We start from the raw sequence: 11203 nt of genomic DNA on the forward strand, positions 1-11203 counted from the left end.
CTGAGCTCACCCCCTTTCCATCCTTGATAGAATACTTTCACTGGAAGTGCTGGTATGCCAAATTCGCAACCTCAGTATTGTTTGTGTGAACACTGAAATCACAGTCACTGACCAATACTAATACAATACAATACAATACAATACAATACATTGTATACGATACACCGATACCGATACCGATACCGATACCGATACCGATACCGATACCGATACCGATACCGATACCGATACCGATACGATACGATACAATAGAACTTAATCGAACTCTATCAGGGATGAAAATCTTCCGCGGATTTCCACGGTTGGAGGTCCATTTTTATCATTCTTGAGATCGATGTAGATCCGTTGAGAAAATGATAGGGGTTTAGGGTCTTGGGGAAAAGTTGATGTTAGATAGTAGCGTTCTTAAAGAACAGACCGTAAAAGCGTCTCATGAATCCGGTGCTGCGAACTCAAATCTATTTTTACAACATCATTGCGAAACACCGCTATTGTCTGGAACCACTGTGCAGATCAATGATTAGGACGGCTTGAGATAGGAGGAACATGAGGTTGAACTGCAACATTGTCAGGAGCAGAAATATGATGTGGTTCAGCAATGTGTGGCTCAGTAATGACATCATCATCAGGCTCATACCCGGAAGGATCTTTACGAGTACTAACAGGACGGAAATGGCTAACATTCCTCGCCTTGATTTCATTGCCACGCTGAGCAACAACCATAGAACCCTTTTTATCAATTACATTAAAAGGATCCTTCTGGAAACTCTGGAACCTTGGAGTACACTTTCCAAGATTAACCACATCTTTCATTAACACTTTATCACCTATATCTATAGGACTTTTCCTAATGTTCCTTCTATCTTCAGCGTACATTTTCATTTTGTCTTTAGAAACTTCATCTTTTTTAACAAACATAACTAGAAGTAGGGTCAACATAAGACAATTCAGGAAGCTTGACCTTCAAAGCTTGTCCATTTAAAATTGTGCCAGGAGGAATACCGGTTGATGAGTGAGGGGTAGCCCGGTAATTTCGTAAAAATGTAAACAATTCCTGTTTCCAGGGTTTTCCCTCAGCTGTTGCAGCTTTACAGACTTTACCAATAGTCTTCATAAAACGTTCTGCCATGCCATTGGCCTCTGGGTGATATGGCGTAATACGTTGGTGTTTAAAAGCAAGATGATTTGCAAACTGCTTAAAATCATGACTCTGAAAAGGAGTACCATTATCAGTTTTAAGTTTGACCGGTGTTCCTCGTGATGCAAATACTTTATCTAAGACTGGCATAACCGTAGAAGCTGACAGAGATCTTATAATGAAATGGTATCTGCCTATGACGCTGAGCCACAGGGGGTACAGATTTATCGATGTGAAGGTGTACTTTGAAGTCCTTCAACTTACCAATACCCGTAAATACACCAGGGTATTTCTGCATATCCTCAGAAGACACTGAACTGCATGATTAGCTACCTTAAGAAACCCTAACTGACGACTGGCGTCTACACCTAACAAATTACCATATTTCCCTTTTGTGACGTAAAAAGTATCAATAATAGAAAATTCACCACATTTCACTCTAGAAACAAATTTGTACCACAGTGCTGATACTTGTGCCTCCATATGCATTCAGTTTATCTCTACATCCATCAAGCTTCATATCAAAATTGGATAAATAGTTTTGATGGATGAATATGTTTCTTCGTCGAGTATATTGCAGGTAGCACCACAGTCAGCAGTCATGAAAATAGAACATTTGTCAAACTCAATCAGAAACTTGGGTGGTTTTTTCGTTACACTTCTACTATTAACATGATTTACAGCAAAAACATAGTCATCATCACTGGACGCATTTTGTACCTCGTGTACTTGACGCTGTTTTTTCTGTTTACAAAATTTAGCAAAATGATTTTTGCTGTTACAATTATGACATATTTTCCCAAAAGCAGGACACTTTTTATATCCACCAAAATGTGGATAGGATTTACCAGTTAAAACACTTTTTAGTTTCAACTCTATTCCCATTTCTCGGGGGTTGTCTATGGCCCTGGCGTTGGCCAGCTGTTGACGATGACGGTGGTCTCCACTTAAGCTTATTTTGATGTGACACTTTGTTAACCTGCTGTCCTGGGACTAAGTCCTTTTCCATCTCCGAGTTTTGTTCTTGCGCTAATTCGTTATTACGACCCATATCAAGAATGTTCTTGAGTATTAATCCGTCCGTTTTTAACCCATATTTTCGCAATTTGGAGTCACTAGTTGCTTGAATAATATGCGATCGCAACTCTCCTTCAACATCAGCGAATCCACAGCTTCCAGCGGCCTGACGTAACCTGGTGTGATAAGAATCAATTTTTTCACCATCATTCTGCCTCAATCTGCGAAACACTGCACGTTCATATTCGATATTGACCTTAGGCTTAAAATAATTGGTCAAAGCGGTCTTTGCTTCGGCGTATGTTTCACCACGATCAGGAAGGTTTGTAAAAATATCAAAAGTTTTAGCCCCGACGGCGTAACAAAGCACGTTGACGATTGTCGACATCGACGTTAACGGCAACTAAATAGTTCTCAAATCTACATAACCATTTATCCCATTTAGGTCCAAGGGCAGTTTCACTTTCACCTACCTCGGCATCAAAAGATGTCACCAAGTCAACACTCGGTACGGCCATGTTTCCAGTGTTGTTTACCTTAACGTATGAAATCACTAGGTAAAACCGGCGTATGTATTAATATATATACAGTTACTATACACTTGTATTTCATAGTACGATGCGCTCTATCTTCAACAGCATCGAGTGTCGCAGGCATTGCAACATACTGACGAGCCAACGTGGCAACACGTGTGTAACTCAATAAAATCGGATTTTACGTATTACGAGTAAATGAGACCGTCAAGACGAATCTCCCCGATCAGCAGCAATATATTCCCACACTGTTTACAAAGACACGGTCGCCAAATGTAATTTTCAAAAAAACCGACGACCGATTTAGCGAACAAACACAATGGAGTCCATTATTATAGCTCTACCTTTATTCTTCTATAATAGGTGGCGACACGAGCCGATACAAGATATAAGTAGTGAATATTACAACGTGTTAAGAATTTCGTCCCAAGTAAGACAATTTAATCAGGGGTTGCAATTGGCAACCAATTTTTTTTAAATAGGGATGAAAATCTTCCGACCATAGACGGATTTCCGACCTTTTCTAACATTTTCTTTATTCCTGAGAACAGTGTAAATCACCTCAATCGCTTTAATCACCTAAATCGCGGGCGTCACATCGGAGCGCTCGGTAGTTAGGAGTGCTCGTTAAGACGGTTTTCGGCAGTTGTTAGCACAACTGTGAGTCGGAGAAACCAATATGGCGTCTCATTCAAAAAGCGGCTCTAATTCAGGCCCAAACTATTAACATTTTGACCAAAAGGAAGTACGTTTTTGGCTAAAAGTTACTGATTTTTGTTCCCCAACAAAATTCTTTTTTTGAAAATATTTTCCGACTTTTTCAATATGGGCCGTTTTCATCCCTGAAATATGGTATACTACTAGGGTATGGCTTTGGACAGAACCTTAAATTGGGTTGATGTGGTTCACACTATGGTCACCAGGGGGGCCGACATGATAAACGACATTAATCGTCTAGTGGCCGTAATTGTGGACTAATTTTCTCAAAACTTAATTACACGAGTAGGGCTTTACTTAAGGCAGAATTCTATTAAAGATTAAGTTGATGCGATTAGAATTATGGCCAAAACAGCCTAGAGGCTACAACTGTTGATAAATTTTTTACACTTTCTACGCATGTCTAATACCATTCTTATTGAAATAATTGACAATGAAACATGTCCCTGGACCCCTAGTTTAATTTTAAAGGTATAAGGGTCTCATCAAGATTGACTCAATTTCACTAAAATGAACTACAGAGCGAGGTGACTATTTATTTGATTAGATTACTGGTTACACTTATCAAAACTCGTCTACTATGTCTACATTAACTTGTTGAGCCAACAATTTCGTCGTCGCTGGTTTGAAGCAAGTAGTGTCTTACTGGGTTGCAGAAGTACAGATCCTTCAAGGTCAAGGTCGGTTTTGGAGCTGGATTACTAGTCCATATCTTCTTTCAATCACTGTGTACACAAGAAAAATTCAGTTGTACACTGGTTTTATGCAGAATGACCCCTTCTTTTCAAGAAGGGATTTAAAACCCGGGTAATTGCGAAAAGCAGTGCATTTGTCCACTCGTTTTAGCGTAGTGTTGATGCATTTACCTGGGTAAGAGAAGCACATGTAGACGTGGCTTTAGATTTGCTGTCAAGTTTAGACATGATTATGTATTTACTAATGGTTTAAAGGGCAAATGCTATCAAAATTGTACTTTGCGCGATTACTTAACCAGAAGACACTTAAGTATATACGTAACGGCCTGAGTAATGACTGATTGAAGAAAGTATCTCTAATAAGCCATAATTAGTTATTTGTATATCCAACACTTCGTGCCTATGGTTCACATACTACCTGTAGTGCGGTGTTGTCATATCACAGAATTTCAGAATTTTCCAAAAAGACGGAATTTCTTTATTTTTGCTGTAAATATTAACCAGGTTACCGCTGGGATACTCTGATTTGGACATTGCACTGGACGCATGTTTTCACTACCAGTACGCGGTATGTGATAATTTGGTACTATCGTCACTCAACGAATTTTTTATACTCCTCAACGGGATAAATGCAGAACCTAGGCAATTCTATCAACGTTGACTGCTGAGCCCACACTGACTTGTGTATCAGGGTTGTACCCTAGTGTCAACAAATGGTGCACTATTAGGTCATTGGAGATCAAATATGGCTGCCAGTAGGGCAGCCATCTTGAATTACTTGTTTACTCGATGCAGCCTACAATTCTCAATGGATTTCCTCAAAACTGGCTTCTATCATGAATCATGAACAATTTATGCTCAATAGTTTTATCGGATACATTTTAAAAAGAGTAATATAAACTTACATTTACTAATTTTAAATGTACACAATTTTTAAAATTATCTAATTGTACAAGTAAATTATGTCATCTATAATTTGTAAGTCTTCTAGAATCAACATATAATCTTTATTCTTTTAATTTATCTTGCATTTATTTTACATATTTTTTTCTATTCGAAATCTATATCATGGTGCCCTTTTTCATTCTTACCTTAATAATGTGAATTAAAAATCGCCAGAACATAATTCTTGAATATCTTCACTAGATAATCTATGATATCGATCTGGTAGATACGCTCTGAATTTATATTTATTTCCCTTCAGCCCCTCGTATTCAAAATGGATTTTAAATTTATTACCATGTCTATTTGTAGTTGATTCAATGTTTGTAATTAAATATTTTTTATAAATTGTTAACTCAGCTTTTTGAATTTATAATCTACAGATTTTAAAGAAACTTTAATTCTATCTAGGAATGATTTATTGTTCTCACTGTGTACTTGTTTACTCTCCATTTAAATATATAATTTTTTATTAAAATTGCTTTCATTAATATTAATATAATATTCATAAATATGATATTCATATATATGGAATAACCTAGTAAGTGTAGTTAGGTCGTTTCAGGTCAGAGGTTGAAATAAGAGTGAATAAAGTGTGAATAAGAGTGAATAAAGAAAACAAATATAAAAAGTAATTTTACTTTCTAACTATAATATATATTCATAGTCGTGTGTATTCCTAGGTAATAATTATCAGAATAAATTAATATAATTAGAATAGATTTAATTATTTAAATCTATTCTATTGTGTATTGAAATTAAATCAGTTGAAAGCGGAGCAATTGATTTAATTGATCTCATTTATCATTCGAAAGGGAATATTAAAGAGACACGTATTTTGACCTATTTACAACTATTGTGACATGATACGTGTGTGTGTGCGTCTGTGCCCGCGTGTGCGTGTATCTAGGAGGGAATTGTGAGGAGAAAAGCCATTATCTAAATCGGGACTAATATCTGAGTGACGAGTAATTTGGGCAGACTCAGTAATAGGGAATATGGGGGTTCAGGCCAAAGGTCGAAGGGTCGAGCTCATAAGAAATGAAAAATAAATTCTCCCACGCTCGAATTTATTTTTTTTTACTCACTCACCCCTTTAACCTGAACCCCCATATTCCCTATTACTCCTAATAATTTCATATAAATGAATATTTTATAAATGAATAACTTCTAAAATCAATTTTAATAAAAAATTTGATATTAAAATGGAAGCAAATAAGAAGTACTACTGTCCAACATGTAAAAAAGAAATACATAAATGTGATACAACTGACACAGGCCTAACATTCACCAAGAATCTTAGTGTCTGATGTACCACATGATGTTGGTTACACTAGGATCGTTAGAGCGACGGAGATCACAGGTGGAGACAACCACTGCCAGTGCTGGGTGAAGCCTAACACTGTTTGTCAACTGTCTGTGTATTTCGTAGTAGGCTATCGATAATCACCTGATACTTTTCTGTTGTTTCTTTTCTCTCTGAATGTAGTCGAACGTAATTCTAGTGGCCACCCGCGACTCAACGACCTTGATTAAAACTTGATCAATTCAAAATGTATTTTAAGATAAAATCCCACTATTTTACAGATTAAAAGAATTTAAAAACCAGAATTTATTTATTCAATCAAAAATATATAAAAGACACGACGTTTCGATCTCACCCTAGAGATCATCGTCAGGTGTGAGATTAAGATTAAAAACGGGGGTATATATACAGAGGAGGACAGGTTAATTGAGTAAATTGGTGAGTGAGTAAATAATTAGTGTTTGGCAAGGCATGAAGTAATATACTTAGAAAGAAGGGAATTATGCGTAGAAAGCCATTATTTAAATTGGTACTAATATCTGAGTGACGAGTAATTAGGGCAGACTCAACTATGTGGCGTTTAGTGTAATTGCTGGAAGTATAAATAATTTCGGCTTTATCAAAATTAAAACGATGACCAGTGTTCCAAACGTGATTGGCTACGCCACTAGCCGGTTTTTGATTTATTATATCCTTTTTGTGTTCCGAAATTTGAGTTTTTAAACGACCAGTTTCTCCAAAGTAAATTTTATCACAGCCAAAAAAAGGAATTTTGTAAACTCCGCAGTCCATAGGTTTAGATTGATTGTTTTTAACCAAAGTCTTACTAATTTTGTTTTCATGCGTGAAAATGATTTGTTTATCCAATAAAGGGAGAGAGTGACGAAACTTTTCCAAAACAGGTACATACGGAACTAAAATGAACTCTGAAATGTGTTTTTTATTTTCTGGAGGTTTAGAATTGAATAACCATTATAAAAACATAATCACGAACGGTACCATCACTCCCCATTACTGACTGTCACTGCATTATGAGAATGCCGGTGTGCTAGCGTATGTATTTAACACCCGTATTGCTCGGGTTAATTTTACTACGAACGGGTGGCGCTGTATGTAAATTTCACATAAATCAATGACTTTCGGCTATTAGCGGTACTTAAGACCACTTGAAAACATCATAGTCAATTACGTAGTGAAAATAAAAAGTTACAGTTTGGTGTACAGCACCATAGCATCCATATAATACCACATAATTTTTATTCAGACTAAGGACTATTAGTTAACACCGATCTTCATTTCCATTAATTAATGATCTGTTGAATTAATTAGTAATCCAGTCTTTCGGTGTTCGAGATAAAATGCCCGCAAAATTAGAACTAACGAACCAGGGCTGACCACAAATTGTCCAACAGATAAATTTATGGAAACGACACAATCATGCTTAGTATCAAATAACTCGTGGCGTGGACCTTGGTCTATTAACTGACCAATGCATGACCAGTACTGGCTATATAGTAAATTATCTGTTTTGCAAACAATTAAGTTGTTTGGTGTCAAATAACTAGATATGATGTGGACATTAAACTAAAAATTGTTTAACTGACCAATGCTTGACCAGTACTGACCAGTTACCACCAACTAGAACCCACCATAAGTAATTCATATGTTTAGTAAAGCAATAAAATCGTAAGAGTAATAGGGATAATAGGCTTTCAAGCCAAAGGTCGAACGGTCGAGCTCATTAAAAAACAAAACATTAAAAGTAATTTAAAACTATAATATATTTTCATATTTATTATTAATATTATTTTATATTATAACTAAATATTTATTCTAAGATATCAATAATTTAAAAAGCATATTGTATTAAATCAATTGGTCGCTACCGCTCCGCGACCAATTGATTTATTTACAATACACAAATTCATATAATCAAATATATTCAAATAATAATAATTATTCTATTATTCAACTGAAATACACACGGTTATGAAAATATATTATAGTTTTAAATTACTTTTAATATTTGTTTTTAATGAACTCGACCATTCAACCTTTAACCTGAAAGCCTATTATCCCTATTACTCTTAAAATATTCATGTAAATGAATAACATTTAGATTGACAGATTATTCAATATAAAAGTGTATATTTACAACATTATTTCAATATTTATATTTGTGTGAGTTAGATTTTAAACATTAAAAGTGTTAGTAAAGTGTGATTGAAATAATGCATGATATAAATAATTGAACTTCTAAAATCAATCTTAAAAAATTTAGTATTAAAATGGAAGCAAATAAGTACTTCTGCCCAACATGTAATATCAATATAGATAAATCCCAAAAAGCAAGACACAATAAAACTAAAACACATTTAGAGAATCAATTGAAACTAGAATATAAAGATGATATATTAGAAACTAAATTAGATGAATTAAAGAATGAAAAAGAAACATACAAATGTGATACATGTAATCAATCATTCAGTGATAAAAGATATTATAATGAACATTTAAAATCTAAAAGTCATATTAGAAATAAGAATAATGATATTTTAGGTGAGGATTATTTTGATGAAGATAACGATAAGAAACATAAGACAATTAAAAGAATAAGAAATAAATTAAACAATAAAAGACCATACATGGAAGATGTAAGAAAATATATTAATTCATTAGATAATAAAAAAGATATAGAGATAACCGAAGCATTTAAAAGTGATATTGGTCCAGCAGCTATCGAGTTTAAATTTCATAAAGGAAAAACATTAGAAGAAAATAAAAAACATTTAGAAAATATGAAAAATATTATAAAAATAATTACTGATGTTGAATATCCTAAAATTAGTATATCAGTTAAAGTTAAATTCATAAAATCTGAAAATAAACCAATATATAATATAAATTCTCATTCACAACATATTATTTCAAAACAACATATAGATGATAAATTAGATAAATGTTATAATGAAGTAAAAACTAAAATAGAAGAGAAATATTTTGAAGGGTCTGGTTTAATATTTGATGAGATAATATTTATGACTTAACATGTTTATAACACAAAATATAATAAGTTAACTAAATCAAAACCAATTGATGAAAATAATGTATCATATTATAAAGAACCAGATATTGAAGCATCCAGTTATATTAAACTACCACTTAAAACTAATGCTGTTATAATTGTACAAATTGAAGATGATAAATGTTTTCTATGGGCTATAATTAGTTGTTTACACCCAGTTGAAGATTATAAACAACATAGTTTTAGATTAACTCATTATAAACAATTTGAAAATAATTATAAGATAGATAATTATCCTGTTATAATTAAAAACGTCCCAAAAATAGAAAGAGATAATAATTTAAGAATAAATGTATCTGAGTTAATCAAATTACCAAATACAAAAGGTAACAACATAAAACATTATACATTAGAACCTTTATATCTATCAAAAGATTATGATTCAAATGATGTTATAGATATACTATATTATGAGAATCATTACATGAGGATTAAACAAATAGATTTATTCTTTAGAACAGAAAGTGATCACCATAATAAAATATATCTATGTAGAAAATGTTTACATAGATTCAGTAATGAAAGTACATTATTTAATCATAAACAATTATGTGAAAATCATGATTATTGTAAATTAGTTTTACCAAATGAAAAGGATAAAATATTAGAATTCAAAAAATATGATTACAAAAATAAAGTACCATTTGTAATATATGGAGATTTTGAATCATTAAATAAAGAATTAACTGATCAAGAAAGAAAAGAAATATATTATAAAAGAAAGAAATTAAATTCTAATGAAAATGATTTTTCAGATGAACCACCAAAAACAAATACTATTAAAAAGATTCATCAATCAGCTGCAGCTTTCGGGTTATATATAAAATCTGATTATCCGGAACTAATTAAAAGTGAATATTATCATTATAGAAATGAAAATGTTATCAATCATTTTTTGTGACTTATTAATTGAATATGAAATAAGATTTAGTAAATTATTGAATACAAATATAGAAATTATAATGACAGAAGAAGATAAAGAAGAATTTGCGTTTGCAGATAAATGTTATTATTGTGAAAAGATATTTAATTATAAAGATAAAAAAGTAAGAGACCATGATCATTTGAATGGAAAGTTTAGAGGCGCTGCACATGAGAATTGTAATTTACAAGCTAAGAAAATTAATTTTGTGCCAGTTATATTTCATAATCTATCAGGATATGATGCACATTTATTTATCAAACAGTTATGCCATAAAATAGAAGAAATTAATAATGAAATAGAAAGATTAAATTCAAATAGATCAAGAGATAAAATACCAACTTATAAATTTAAAATGTTAGCTAAAGCATCTGAGAATTATATATCATTCCAATTTGGTTGCCTAAGATTTATAGATTCATATAGATTTTTAAATAGTTCATTAGATAACTTATCAAAATCATTAGTTGATGATGAATTAAAAATATTAAAACAACACTACCCAAATAATGATGACTTTAAATTAATGAGATATAAAGGAGCAATTCCATATTCTTTCTATAAAAATCATAATGATTTCAATATAACTGAATTATTAAAAGAACAATTCTATGATGAATTAAAAAATGAATATGTTAAAGATGAAGTCTATAATAGAACATTGAATATTTGGAATCATTTCAAAATAGAAAATCATGGGCAATTAGTAGATATATATTTAAAATCAGATGTATTATTATTATCGGATATATTCGAAAGGTTTAGAGATGTAAACCTAAAATATTTCAATATTGATCCTTGTCATTGTTATTCTAGTCCAGGTTTAACATGGGATTGTGGTTTAGAAT

General features: G+C 32.4%; 1 pseudogene; it reads right to left on the reverse strand.

The window, feature by feature from the left end:
* Positions 1-1982: 1982 nt before the first annotated feature.
* Positions 1983-2673, reverse strand: LOC141904305 (uncharacterized; annotated as a pseudogene).
* Between the last annotated feature and the right edge of the window lie 8530 nt (positions 2674-11203).

The sequence above is a fragment of the Tubulanus polymorphus genome, chromosome 4 (genome assembly GCF_964204645.1).
Source record: "Tubulanus polymorphus chromosome 4, tnTubPoly1.2, whole genome shotgun sequence".
Classification (NCBI taxonomy): Eukaryota; Metazoa; Nemertea; class Palaeonemertea; order Tubulaniformes; family Tubulanidae; genus Tubulanus; species Tubulanus polymorphus.